This window comes from Olea europaea, chromosome 1 (assembly GCF_002742605.1).
Source record: "Olea europaea var. sylvestris chromosome 1, O_europaea_v1, whole genome shotgun sequence".
Taxonomy (NCBI): domain Eukaryota; kingdom Viridiplantae; phylum Streptophyta; class Magnoliopsida; order Lamiales; family Oleaceae; genus Olea; species Olea europaea.
The window spans coordinates 34,023,988-34,039,105 of NC_036237.1; positions in this window are offsets into that span (position 1 = coordinate 34,023,988).

Sequence of the window (15,118 nt, forward strand, 5' to 3'; positions counted from 1 at the left end):
AATTCTCAGAGTCTTTCTCAAATTGCAAAACGCTCAATACCCAAACAGTTACACGTTGGTTCAGAACGACATATAACGTAATATGAACAACTTAAAGGAAGAACTACACAACAAGTCTGTTGGTTGGCTTGGGGGCACGAGGAGCTAATGGATTGGAGGTTGCATGTATTTTTGTTTTGTTTTTCGTTAAGATTTAAGTATTGATATTTATCATCATGATGATTGATCATATTTATGACATTGAATAATAAGTCCAATAAAATGGAATTCACGTTCTTGCATTTAATTGGATCTATAATTAATGTCGGTGTAATATGATGTAGGGTGATGATCGACCATTATTCATAAGATTCATGTTCTAAGATTTTGACAATATTATAGAAACCTACTGCAACTCGCATCTTTCAAAATGAGCTAAGTAAGCTTGAAAAAAAAAAATGAGTTAGGAACCATCTGAAATCCTCGAAAATGAGCCTCCTATCTTTCAATCTGAAGAGGAGTAAGACTATCCTATCGATTTAGTCTACCTAGACCAAAAGGGGCCCTAAACTATTAAAGCTGGCTACTTCTCTACTATCAGAATCCTAGTGCAGGCTACTAAACATTTGCAGTATTATTTTTACCTTGAACATTCAAGCAAACAAAAATTCATGCATCTATCATCAAAAGGACATCGAAATAAACTGAAAATCAATAAAAAAACTTGGAGCGGAGAATTTAAGGGTTCTTGTACATTACACAACAATCCATCAGTAAACAGGGTTATAAAATAACTCCTCGCCATAGGTGAACCTCTTTTAGGACAATAGAAAATTAAATGAAGATATCAAGTTGAAGGCCTTTGAAAATCAATCAAAAGAAGTGGTTTTGTGTGAATCGGATGCCGATAATATTGAGAAGGCTTGGGGATATTGTCTTGTAGGGTATTTTTCCAATAGATTTTCGGGGCCTTACTCCTATTTTATGACTCTTGGAATGTTAAGTACCAGTATTATGTGCACTAGAGTGGGTGGTTGGTTTTCAAATTTGAGATGGACTTGGAAAGATTAAGTGTGCTATATGGAGGTCCCTACCTAGAATTTGGGAGAGATTAATGTTTAAAGTCATGCCTCGTTATTTTGATTTTGATGACAAAGAAGTTAGCACTATGCTGGTTGGATTAACTTACTGAGATTCCCTTTGGAGTTTTGAAACACAAATGCTTTGGGTAAAATTATCTCCAAAGTTGGCAAACCCATTTCTACTAACAAGATCATGTCAACAAGAGGTAGACTATCTTATGTGAGAGCACTAGTTGAAGTTGATGCGTTTCTCGAGCTACTGCGGATAGTAAGGATAAGGCTTCCAAATGGCTACTTAAAGGGAATAAGAAATCTTTTTTGAGCATGAGCCGAAGTTTTGTGGTTCTTGTAACGTATTTGGACACTCAATTCTTGGTTGCAACTTTAACAAACAGGCCGCGGGTGATAAAGGGAAAGCCATAGACAGTAGGGCATTGAAAGCTCCCATGTCGACTGTTCAAGAAGATAACGTGTAGGCTAGGCAGACTCAGAACATAAGCACACACAACCAGCAAACTATTGGTTCACGCAACCATAGTCATACTAATCTACATGAAATATTAGATCATGTCATTACTATATAAAAAGACAATGTTTCACTACTGTAAAAATAACAGTAGATTCTTCCATTTTCATACACTGTAACAAGTTTTTTTTTTTTTTTTTTTAATCTCTGGAGCAAAAACGACGTCGTCTACTATTCCATTTTCACACACTGTAGCAAAACTTATATAAAAAGGGCAATGTTTCACTACGTCAGAAAGAACAATAGACTCTTCCATTTTCACACACTACAGCAACTTTTTTTTCTATCTCTGGAGCAAAAACGACGCCGTCTGCTCTTCCATTTTTACACACTCTAGCAAAAAAATTTTTATCTCTAGAGCAAAAACGACGCCGTCTGCAAGCAAAAAAAAATGCAAGCTATAGTGATGCACCTACTTGTCCTTAGTTTAGGTGGATCTTTTTTTCTTCTTCTCCATTTTCACACGCTACTGCCTAACTCTTTTTTCTCTCTGAGTTTCATTGGGTTCTTTCTTTTCTCCATGTATGCATACTATTTCTGTTTCTATTCTATTTTCTTTACGTATGGACTAATCTGTTTTATATTTTTTTTTCAGCTGTTTGCTTAGTATCCAATGCTAGGATTTCGGTGTTTTCGGGCTGCTTTTTCTAACAAGTTAGTTCCTTCTTTTTCCCACTTATAGTTTGTATAATTTTTTCAAGTTGATTTCTGTGGGGCTTCCAATCTGTTGTGGACTTTTGTGTTTGTGTTCTTCTTTTGGTTGATTTTATATTTTGGGTTTGAATGTTCTTTTCTTTCGTGATCCTGAGGCATCCTAAGGTTCGAAAATTCTTTTGCAATTTTTGTAAAATTCTCTTCCGTCCGTTGTGCCAAAGCGAAGTTTGGGCTCTATAAAAGTTGTAATGACGGTTTGAATGTGTGAATATATATATTGGGATTTTTATATTTTGTGCTCCAATCGTTGCGCTTATTGTATTTGTTCTCTTTGTTTGTTCAATCGTTGACACATATTTTTTTGCTCTTACTAGATAAAATAACATTAATTCTGCTGACCTTATTGTAGTTTGCAGGTAGTGGTGGTAAATGTTTTCAAGTTCTCTTAGGAGTGGGCTTTTTTTTCCGGAACTATTTAGAACTAGCCGGTTCGATTTCGAATCTTCTAAAAAATAATTTGATTCCGGGACCAATTATTAAGAACCGATCGGTTCCGGTCCGATTCCCAGTTCTAGTATGGGAACTGTCGGGAACCGAACGGTTCTTATTGAATCTTTTATTTATTTTCTTTTTTCTTTAAAATATATGACTCAATTTTCCCTTCTTCATTTTAGACTCAACACTTTCCTTCTTCTTTTTGATTCTTTCCTTCTCTCTTCTTATAATCTTTTGATTAATGGATTTTCAAGCCAATGGAGCCTCGGTACAGTCCAATTCAATGTCCTCATTACAGTTAGGTTCTTAATACAAGAATTTGTCCTATGACAATCCAACATTGAATACCATGAATCATACTGTTAATAAATAAACCTTTTAGTTTGTCTACCTGATAATTGTGCTGCAAATGTCAGCCTCTTTTCAACATTATTAATAAGCCAATTGCAGCTTCTACTGTTGCTTATACTGGAACCACTATGAAGCCATTTCTCGATGGCACATTTTGGACCTGGAATAATTACTTATTTTCTCTCTAAATCACACATAATCTATGACACGGTGGTAGCATCTTTAGAAAAAAAAATTTAATCTTTGAATAGTATGTCCGATTCTTCTATATTTTGTTAAATATATCACGTTCGCAGCATCTTCAGATTTTTTATTAGTGAACATTGGTTTTGACATTTTCAATATAAAGAACCGGACCAAACCGAATTGGAACCGATTGGTTCGGTTCCGGTTCGATTCCATAGCTAACTATGGAACCAATGGTTCCATTTCTAAAATTTCCATTGGTATTCGTTTCGGTTCGGTTCCCTTTGGAACCGGACCGCGCCCACTCCTAGGTTCTCTTTAGTTTGTTGTAGTGTAATATCTAGAGGTTTTTCCCATGATGGTTTCTGAGGGGGAAATCTACTTTCATGTGATTTGATTTTTCATTTTTCTTGTATAGCGTTGAACTTCGATATTGATATTGATTTGTTGTACACAAACTCTGGAGTGAACTAGGACTGTTTGTTGTATATTTGGTATGGATTGATTGAGATCAGGTTGTTCTGAATTTTAGTTCTTATTCTTGTTTTTCTTAAAATTTGTGGACTTTCTGTAACTCAATTTCATTAAACGGAGCTTGATTGATTTTTTTCCCTGCATTTTGTGTGAATTCGTTTCATTTCAATTTTTTGCCGTTTTCTTCTTCTTCTTCTTTTTTTTTTGGTGGGTATGCAATGGATCCGTATCAAAATATAAAAAAATAAAATGAAGTATACGCCTATGATGGTTTCTATATAAGTGAATATAAAACAAATATTTTGGTTGAACAATATATCTATTTGTGTAATGTGTGTGCAAATTTCTTATGAACATTATATTTCAAATAAGGAGTTCCAATGAAGGAATTGTGTTGTATTGTTCAATTTTAGACATTTGGGAATCATTAAAATGTGGATAGAATGAGTTGGTAAATAAGAGAGTAAATATAATTGGGTATAGAAATAGCATAATGGGTTAACATGAAAATAAAACATTTTCGGTGTATACAAATTCATTTAGAAGAATGTAAAGAGGCCTCATAGACGTGTCAAACTTCCAATAACATGATTTTTTTTGTAGACAATAAACTTTGGGGGTTCACTGTTTAAAAGTTCGAAAACACATGTATCGCCCATTTGTAGTTCTTTTCTGTAAAAAAAATCTGTCCAACTTATAGTCATATGTCTTATTAGACCGTTTGGTCATAAGTTTGTGGTGAGCTTCCAGTTGTGATGTAAAGAATTATGGATTTGAACACTTCGCACACCTCTTGGTAGGTGATATCTAGAGAATTGTCCTGGTATACACTGGAAAATCATGAATGAATAAATTATTGATCTTTGAATCAAATTTATGTGGAAAAGATGAATGTAAAATGAGATATTAAAGATGAAACCTATAATTTCCCGATGGCTGTTGTGATGAGGTGTTAGTGTTATTTCAAATGCAGGGTTATCTGTATGTGAAACGTTGTATTCTTTAGGAACATCGGAGTTATATGTGACCTCTAATTCAGAATGGTCAAATATGGTCATATTGAATGTGGAGTTTCCGTTATATTAAAATACCAAAACATGAGCATCCTGTAAGTTATGATGGTCAAAAAATTGTTCTCATCCATCGGCAAAATATATTCTTCCATCATCTCTTTCCAATCGTATTTTGACAATTATACCATCATATGCAGTTACTCGTACTATGTCACCAAGTTTGTGTCTTCAATCGTTGACAAAGGATCTGGGAAGCATCTATACATATACATTACAAAGTATAAGAGAGATATTAAGAATGCATCTATTCAAATGTGAGAGGAGAAACTGTTGTGTGACTAACTAGACGGGTATTATGATTTTGTGAAGGAGTAATGATTCTGAAGAAACGATGTGGCACCTCCATTCTGTCTCGATATACTAAAATGAAAATTTTGTAAAAAGAACTCTATTATTTACGTTATAGAGGCTCTGATATAGATTTTAAGGTAGATTTTGCAGTATAGGCGAGTTAAAAAGTTTGTTAATGGAAGTTCCATGTCTGTAAGATAAACTTTGTATATGATTTAAAAAAGAAAATATCATGTATGTCGTTGTAGAAGAATATCATGAAATTTGGTAAGAAATTCATGATTTGTGTCTGATTTTTAATAGAATTGTATATTGAAATTTAGTCCATCTATATTTAATAAACAAGATGTAAGTTAAAACTGCAAAATTCAGTCTTGAAAAAATAGCTAGGGTAATCAAGAAAGAGTAGATAGACACCTGATTTTCTTTTTGTTGAGCACCTGCAAACAAAGAAATGTAAATATTTTATGTGAGGAGTGATTTAAGGTAAATTTTGAAAACACGAGAAGCTATTTAAGTTAGAGGATATGTACTTCCTCTATTTTTTTTTCTTTTTCTTCAGATTTGACAGGAGGTTCACAGGTTGTAGAAATGGACAACATATTACCGAAAAAGCCGGATCTTACTTTTCCCAAAAACAAAAGTGAGGAGAAAAAATTATTGAAATATCACGTGAGTGACTATTTGATCTTAACACATTTCACACATTATTTGATTGCACTGAAAAAGATTACGATTGGAAATGTGATTAATATGTCTATTATTTATCTACATTTCTACTCATTTAAAGGATTTATATAATCTTTGTATATATATAAAAAAATTAATTTATATTTTATGTATTTATTTTAGGAATCACATATATTAAAAATAACTAAGTTGACTAAATGAAATTAAATTTTTGTACTGAGAGTCAGTGAATGAAGAAGAAAGAAAAAAATGAAATTTATGCTTCCGTAATTACGGAGGTTCAAAAGGTGTTGTGCCTCCGTAATTACGGAGGCTCAAAAGGTGTTGAACCTCCATAATTACGGAGGCATTTTGATGCCTCATAACCTCTGTAATTATGGAGGCATTATTTTTTTCCCCTTTTTCTCCTAGTTCTTATTATAACAGATCAATATATTTTTATTTTTTTTGGCAAACATAATTTTATATGAAGTTATATTTTCGTTTAAACATGAGTTTATTCTATCGTATGAAATTTAATCAATAGTCGGACTTTCTTAACAGTATTTTTAAAATTTTACAATTTCTATTTATGTGACGATAAAAATTTTTAATATATAATATATAAAAATGAATAAAGTATATTTAGATCTTTTTTTTCTTTCTACTATAGTACTTAGATGAGTATAATTTATTCATTTCTCTGTCTGAGTCATTTTCATTTTACCTTTTGAATGGGAAAACGTCGTTGTTTTCCTTTCATTAGTGCAAGCACCTCGTTTTTGTCCTTATTTTAATTATTGTCCTTATTTTCGTCGTCTCTTTTCCATCCCTCTCATCATTCAGTTTTCTCCCTATCTTTAAGTTGCGTGTATATTTTGTTTGGCGATATACCTGTTGTTGTTGGTGGTTTCATTTTTTTTCGATATATTTCCTATTGTTCAGGTCATGGAAGTGTATGTATTTTTTTCTTCTTTTGTCTGATGATATTGTTTTCAATGTGCATACTTTTAGTTATGTTTCGAACTTTATTGAGTTGATTTTTGTGGCTTCTTTCTTTCAGCAATACAACGGTTAAGCAATATTGGATACCTACATCTGCACAACTTCAAGTTCCTGAATCTATTTTTAATCAAGAGAATAAAACTACAAGCAAGTCAAGGATACGCAAATAGTCTCTATACTATCGTTGCTTGGGTAAATCTCTGATATGAATGTTTATAATTGGTTTAAGAGTAGACGTACTCGTTTAAGAAGGCTGGACTTATCTACACAAGCACACAATTTTGAACTTGTAATTCAGCCAAGGGTATAAAAAGATAAATTGCGTAAGAGACATATATGTATGATTTGTTGTTTAAATGTGATTTCTTGTTAATTTAATGTTTTTTACTTTCTTTTTTTTATGTAATTTTAACATAAATATTTGGTATTATAGAAGTATCTATAAGTTCTACACATATGCCAGGAAGAAGGATGAGATGCTGTCCTGAATTCACAGCAGGTTTTGTAGATTGAATATTTTTTTTATAAATTTTTTTTTTGCATCCGACTATTTATTTGGTCATATTGTAGTACACTTCCTTTCATCTTTCTTTGTAAAATTATTTTTTAATCCAATTTTTGTACTTCTATTGTCTTTCAGCGATCTTATATTAATTTTATGATTCTAGATTCTATTGATCAGTATGTCGAATTACAGAAGGATCTTCATGTTGATGAAAGCATTGGCGTGGAAAAGTAATATGAAAATGACAATATGCAATCTCAATGTGGTTCACACGTTCCTAGCATTTTAGATCGTTTTAAGAGAAATGATATGCGAAATATTCCAGTTGAACCTTATATTCTTTCGTCTTGTACAATTTGTAAACATTATGGTGCAAAAATTTTTTACAAAGAAAGTAAAGGCTTTTGTTGTTGTGATGGAAAGGTTAAATCACAGTTGAACAGTGTTCCCCCTGAATTGTATGAGCTATTTATTTCTACTTCATGTGAAACGATTGCTTTTAAAAAAGTTGCTCGTACTTACAACAATCATTTTGCATTTACTTCATTTGGTGTTAAATATGATAAAAAAAAATTTGCAAGAATAATAGAGGTGTATATACGTTCGAAGTTCAGGGACAGGTATACCATTTTATAAATCCACTTCTACCAATTGATGGAAATCCTAAGTATTTGCAGTTATACTTTTACAATACTGATAATGAAATTAGTAATAGACTACAAATTTCCGATAGATTAAGTGGATCAACTTTGAAAAAGTTAATAGATATCTTAAAGATAAATCCATATTGTCGTTTCTTTCGATCATTAAGTGAAGTTTCTGATTTTACTTCATGCTGTATTGTGCTGAGGTTTGATCCGGATCTCGACCAGAGAGTATATAACATGCCATCATGTGAACAAGTGGCTGCAGTGTGGGTTGATGAGGATCCATCTGCAAGCATAAAGACTCGTGATATATTAATTTATGGACATTCCAATACTGCACATAGAGTAAATTACTACTATGGCTATTATTATCCACTTCAATATCCATTAATATTTACCTATGGAGAACCCAGATGGCATGAAGGTATCGAAAAGGTAAATTTGAATACTTCAATAGTACATAAAGATTTCATACAAATTAATCACATTGATTCGGTCGAACAACTTATAGAGATGGAAGATCGTGGTAAATTTTATTACCATTGAAATTTTCTAATCTTTTTAGAGCGCATAAATGTATTGTCATTTCTAGATCTGTCTTTGTGACTTTAATTTTTTTCCTTTCAGTTATGAAGAGAGGTAAGAAACGAGTTACCATGTCGTGCTGTGAATATTATTGCTACAAACTTCAAATCAAACTTTTAGATAAGTCCGTACTCCTTCATACATGCAGACTTCTACAACAATATATAGTGGATATGTATGTTAAGATTGAAACTGTGAGATTAAGACTATACGAGGTGAATTTTACCAAGAAATTGTAAATAGTATACAAAATGGTGAGAATAGAGGCTATAAAATTGACAAATCAATTGTGTTGCCTACATGGTTTATTGGGGGTCCTAGAAATTTAACCAAAAGATATATGGATGCAATGTGTTTAGTTTAAAGATATGGAAAATCTGATGTATTTTTAACAATGACATGCAATCCAAATTGGCCCGAAATTAAACAAGAATTGAGGCACGATGATAAAATACAAAATAAGCCAGATTTGTTAGCCAGAATATTTCGAGCAAAACTTGAAGAACTAAAAACAGATTTAATAAAAAGAGAAATTCTAGGGCCTATAGCTGCCTATGTGTATGTAATTAAATTCCAAAAAAGAAGTCTAGCTCATTTCATTTTCTCATTATATTTAAAATGAGTATTAAGATTACTAATTCTACACAAGTTGGCGAAATTGTTTCTTGTGAAATACCAACTCCAAAGAGAGATCCTCACCTGCATGCTACTGTGGTCAAACATATGATACATGGTCCTTGTGGACAATTAAATTCTACAAATGTGTGCATGAAAAATAACAATACTTGAAAAAACAAGTACCTAAAAGAATACATTTTGCATACTTCATTAAATAGTGATTCATATCCACTTTATAAGCGTCATGATGATGGTGTTACTATTAGGGTCCGAGGGTCTGTACTAGACAATAGATGGGTTGTACCATATAATCTTTATATTTTGGCTAAGTATGACTGTCATATTAATGTTGAAATATGTTCTTCTATTAAAGCAATCAAATACTTATACAAATATGTATACAAAGAACATGATCGTGTTAATTTTACTGTGAATAAAGAAACCATTGAGCATTATGTTGATGAGATTTCGAATTATCAAACCGCTAGATAGATATCTGCGCCGGAAGCTATATGGAGAATTTTTAGTTTTGATTTATTCGACATATCTCATTCTGTAGTTTCTTTGCAGTTACATATTGAAGATGCTCATTTGGTTACATATAATGAAACAGATGATTTATTAGAAGTTATAAATAAAGACTCCATCCAACGAACAATATTAACTGAATTTTTTAGAATGAATATTTCAAATGAAAATGCATGAACTTTACTTTACAAGGATTTTCCTACATACTTTGTATGAAATACATATTTTCGAGTTTGGAGTCCTAGAAAAAAGCAAAATGTTATTGATAGAATAGTTGATGCTAATCCATCTGAGAGCAAGAGATATCTTCTAAGAGTTTTATTGAATCATGTTAAAGGGTCTAAGTCTTTTCAAGATTTAAGAACAGTTAATAACATTGTTGTGCCTACTTATCTCGAAGCTGCATTTTTACATGATCTAATAGGTGAGAATAATTATTGTGAAATGTGTTTAAATGAGGCGAACACCTATCAAATACATATATCATTGCATCGCCTCTTTGCTAATGTGTTAATTTTTTGTAGCCTTACAAATCCTATAGCTTAAATTTAAAGTGTACATGATAGAAGATTTTTTACATGCAATCATGAGAGTATATGATGCCGAGATTAGGGCTTTGATATGCATAAATTCATTCTTGAAAGTTTTTGGTACAAACATAAATGATTTTGGTCTAGTAGATTTTGTCGTTATTGTGAATGATGCTGATGTGTTAGCAAACATGATTTTAGAAGAGACTACAAATATTAATGTTCAGTGTGACATGCATTTTACAAAGAATTTAAATAAGGAATAACAATCTGCCTATGATGTTATTTTAGACTATATTGTAAATAATAAAAATTGAGTTTTTTTTATTGATGGTCCAGAAGGTACTGGACAAACTTTTATGTACAAGGTATTAATTGCTGCAGTACGATCTCGACAACTTATTGCATTAGCAACAGCATCATCGGGAGTGGCTGCTTCTTTATTGTCGGCTGGGCGAACTGGTTATTCACGTTTTAAAATCTCACTTCAAACAAGTTCTGATATACGATGTTCAGTAAGCAAACAATCATCACTTGGTCAACTTTTACAAATGATAAAGCTAATTGTGTGGGATGAAGCACCAATGATTAATAAATGTGCTTTTGAAACTTTGGATAAAATGTTAAAAGATATTACTGAATGTGAATTGCCATTTGACATAAAGGTTGTTGTGTTTGGAGGAGATTTTCGACAAGTGTTGCCAGTAGTACAAAGAGGAACAAAAGATGATATCATGAAAGCCAGTTTAGTTTTTTCAGATTTATGGCAATATTTTACACAACTAACGTTGATCGAGAATGTGAGAGCTAAATTAGATAATTTGTTCTGTGAATATTTACTTAGAATTGGAAATGGAATAGAAAGAGAACATACATGTCACATGATTAAGCTTCCTTCAGATATAATAATAGATTTTGAGAGTGAATTTGAATCATTGAAAAAACTAATTGCTATTGTATTTCCTAATTTTTACACATATGGTGACAATTTGAATACTATGATGAATAGAATTATTTTGACTCCAAAAAAATGAACATGTAGATGTAATAAACAATATGTTAGTTAAAGAAATTCCAGGAGAGATATTTACGTATTTTAGTTTTGATGAAGTAATTGATAAAACAGAAGGATTTATTCATGAGGACTTTTTGAATAGTCTAACTCCAAATGGTATCCCTCCACATGAACTTGTACTAAAGAGAAACTGTCCTGTTATGTTGTTTAGAAACATTAATCCTTTAGAAGGATTGTGTAATGGGACTAGACTTATTTGTCAAGAATTTAAACAAAATGTTATTTTAGCCGAAATTGGAATAGGAGAATATCGTGGAAAATAAATATTTTTACCTAGAATTCCATTTATTCTACTTGAAGGAGATAAGTATTCGGTACCATTTAAGAGAATTCAATTTCCCATACGTCCTTGTTTTGCAATGACCATTAACAAAGTTCAAGGTCAAACTTTAGATTTCGTTGGACTATATTTGCCTGAACCTGTCTTCTCACATGGTCTGTTACATGTCGCTTTTTCTAGAGCAAGAACAAGAGAAAACATAAAAGTTCTAATAAAGTCAATGGATGAAATAAAATCACACAATTGTTGCACAAAAAATGTAGTCTACCTTGAAATTTTGAATTTGATACATACTATTTAAGAAATCTATAATTACAAGTTTTGCTTAATTGGACTGTCAATCTATTGTTAGCCTAAAAGATGATATTTTCTCTGCTAGTTCATGTTGTGTCGAGGATAATAACATTGAGCTATACAAGGTTAGTTATTCTTATATGTTATTATGCGTTTCAATTATACTTTACTTGTTAGTACGATTTTTTCTTCAACATGGTGCATACAAAAGGGTCAGATCATTATCTTTAAACTTCATAATATTTCATGTTCAACATATATTTATTTATTTGGGTCTAAATAGTCTTATTTTATGTACACATAAACCGATACGACAAGATACTAAAAGAAATGATAAAAAACACAAGCTTATTACATAATATTTCAATCAGTATATTCTGATTATCTCCTACAATTAGGACTTACAGGGATGAAGAAAGTATTCGTTATTACAAATATCTACTGCAATCCTTCATCTATATATGCTCATCATAACCGACGAAACTGATTCAATTAAATATCCCAAAACAAAGCTTTCTATATATTTGAGTACAAAAATTTCACAATTAGGCCTGTGGAAGAAATAGTTTAGTGTTAAATTAAATGACTAAGTTTAGGAAATTAAATATTCTGCTAAAAAACAAGCCGCTTAAATGCTTACCCATTGTTTACACAGTTTAGGTAGTGTATAATCTCCTGCTCCATTTGTTTATTCCTATGTTTCCTTATATCTCCTCTAGAAGAAAAAGTCGTAGTCTTCAATAATGCTTGTACCATAGTCAATGAAGCTTTTGCATGTGTTTTTACTTGATTCGGTGTGTGGACGTTATTACTGTAATCAAATATTTGGAATTTCCATCCAGGAATATTGACAAGGAAAAGGTTCCAGCTGTTGCCCGGATATGAGCACGGAATTAATATATACTTGCATATCATCCAAAGACGACCAAATATATGTGCTTTGTCATTCACATAACTTTCCAAAAGAGTTTCATCCAGTTCACCTCTGGTGGTTCTCATTCCTGTGTCAATATGCCACGTCATGTGACGAGCACATTCCGTTTCAAATTTGAAATCCATAATTGCATATTCTTTTAAAACAAGCGGACAACCATCATTCATGAGCCGCCTTAATAGTTTTAACTCTAGCTCAATGTTCTGATGAAATAAATAGATATAAATTAGATTATATATATCAACAATGAAATAAAATCTATTGTAATTCATAGATTTTACTTACAGTAATATTTATGTCCCGTGTTTGATCCATTAGAGTTTTCAACATGTCTCTTTCGAAGACATTGTTACTGTCATCGTCCAAGTATGCACTCTATGATATAATTTTAATTAATTTCAAATAAATCAAAAGAGAACTTGAACATTTGAGCTAATACAAGTAAAATTAGATTTATTACCCAGATTGATTCTCCGATATAAAATTTCTAATTTTTATGTATCTTTCCATATGATAGTCTTCCAGAAGACGACCTGAAAATGATAAAGACTGTATTTGTTTCCCCTTATTTTTCTTCTCTTTATCGATTTTTCAGAGCTCTCAATTTGTTTAGCTGTTGATATCTCCTTTGATTTATCGCAAGGAACAACACTTGTATCGAGAGGAACATCTTGTTGCATGGAACCTATGATGGTTCCATGTTTGATTTCCAATAAGATAATGTGTTCAGTGTTTCCTGATTTTGTTCATCGACATAGGATCTTATTGAACTTAAACTGGTATCAATATAAGATTGCATACCCTGGTATCTATCTTCCTGTCACTTCTATTACTATTGGAAAAATCGCCTTTGGTTATTAAGAATTATCTGATAATGATGTTGCATGTAATCTTCTTGCCTTTTTTTTGCTCCTCAAATAACTGTTTTTGGTTTTCAAGAACCGCATGGTAGTGAGCTCTTGATTTTTCAGCCTTCAAGTTACTTTATACACCATACACGTCTAATGCTATGTGTTGCCTGTAGATACTCAGCAATTCTTCCATTTTATCTTCACTTAGGGAGTTGGAGCCACCGGAGCAGAGCTAGACCCAAATACAGGTGAAGATGTAGAAGTACCGGGAATCGTCGTTTCTCGCACATATATATTGTCTGGGATTCATTCTATTGTATTATCCAATACTCTATTTACAATCCAATCTAATCTACTGTGTCCATTATCTATTGGCAATGAAAGAGTTTCGTACCAAAGAGTTTGTAATTCTTCTTCATTAGGTTGTAGCACAACAATCACTTGAATCTAGAATCAAAATGAAATACCAAAATCGTTTATTTTGAGTTTAATTTAATTTTAAGATAATTGAATGTGAGAGTAATTGTACATTCATAAAAATATACATTACGAGTAGACAAAAAATGCTTTATCTCTTTTCCAATTACAAATTGGTTGGGTTTCCACTTGTACATTCTTGGACTCTGTGGAGTTTTATGTCTACGACGTCCAAATTTCTTTCCAGTCTTTGAAAATGCTTCATATATCCAATACTGGAAGATAATTAAAAATAAATTGTACATAATAAGTCAATACAAGAATAGAACTAATTACCTGGAATACAAATGGATACCCATGTAACGCATACTTGCATTCTGTTTGTTCATTCCATTGCATCCTTTGCATTCTTTCAGATTGTGATGCTTTCAATGAATATAATAAAATCAAATAATCTTTGCGACCTCATGGATATGCAAGGAACTCATCCAGATACTCAACCATACCAAGAGTTCTATAATCAATTTGTCTTGCAGTGGGTGTCAACACACATTCGACCGACATGACTAAACCAAGTTTCAATTTATCTTCTCATGTTCGCACGCATGGAATGCCTGAAAAAGCATCCTCATACTGATTCATTTTGTACCATTAAAGTATTGATTTTTAAGACGATCATTTGTACATCAATGTCCATGGATGGTTCATGACAATGTAATCCAGTAATAAGATAAAATTCTTGCATACCAAATCTAGCTACACGATCGTCTAACCTTACCCAAATTTAATTATTTTTTCCACAATGTACAAGCCTCAATATAAATTTATGCACCAACCTACTACTAAATTGTACATTTTTTCATTTATAGAAAGCTCCATTAAGAAATCCATAAAAATTACTGCACATCAACGAAAATTGCTGATTCGAATCTATAAATTCTACAAAGTCTTTAAGATATTCGAAATTTGGATACTGGATAATTGTAGCAGAAAACCATTGATCTGGAGAAATTATGTATTCTAAAGATATCTGTATAAATTATTCCAAAAATCATACCGTATTTATGAA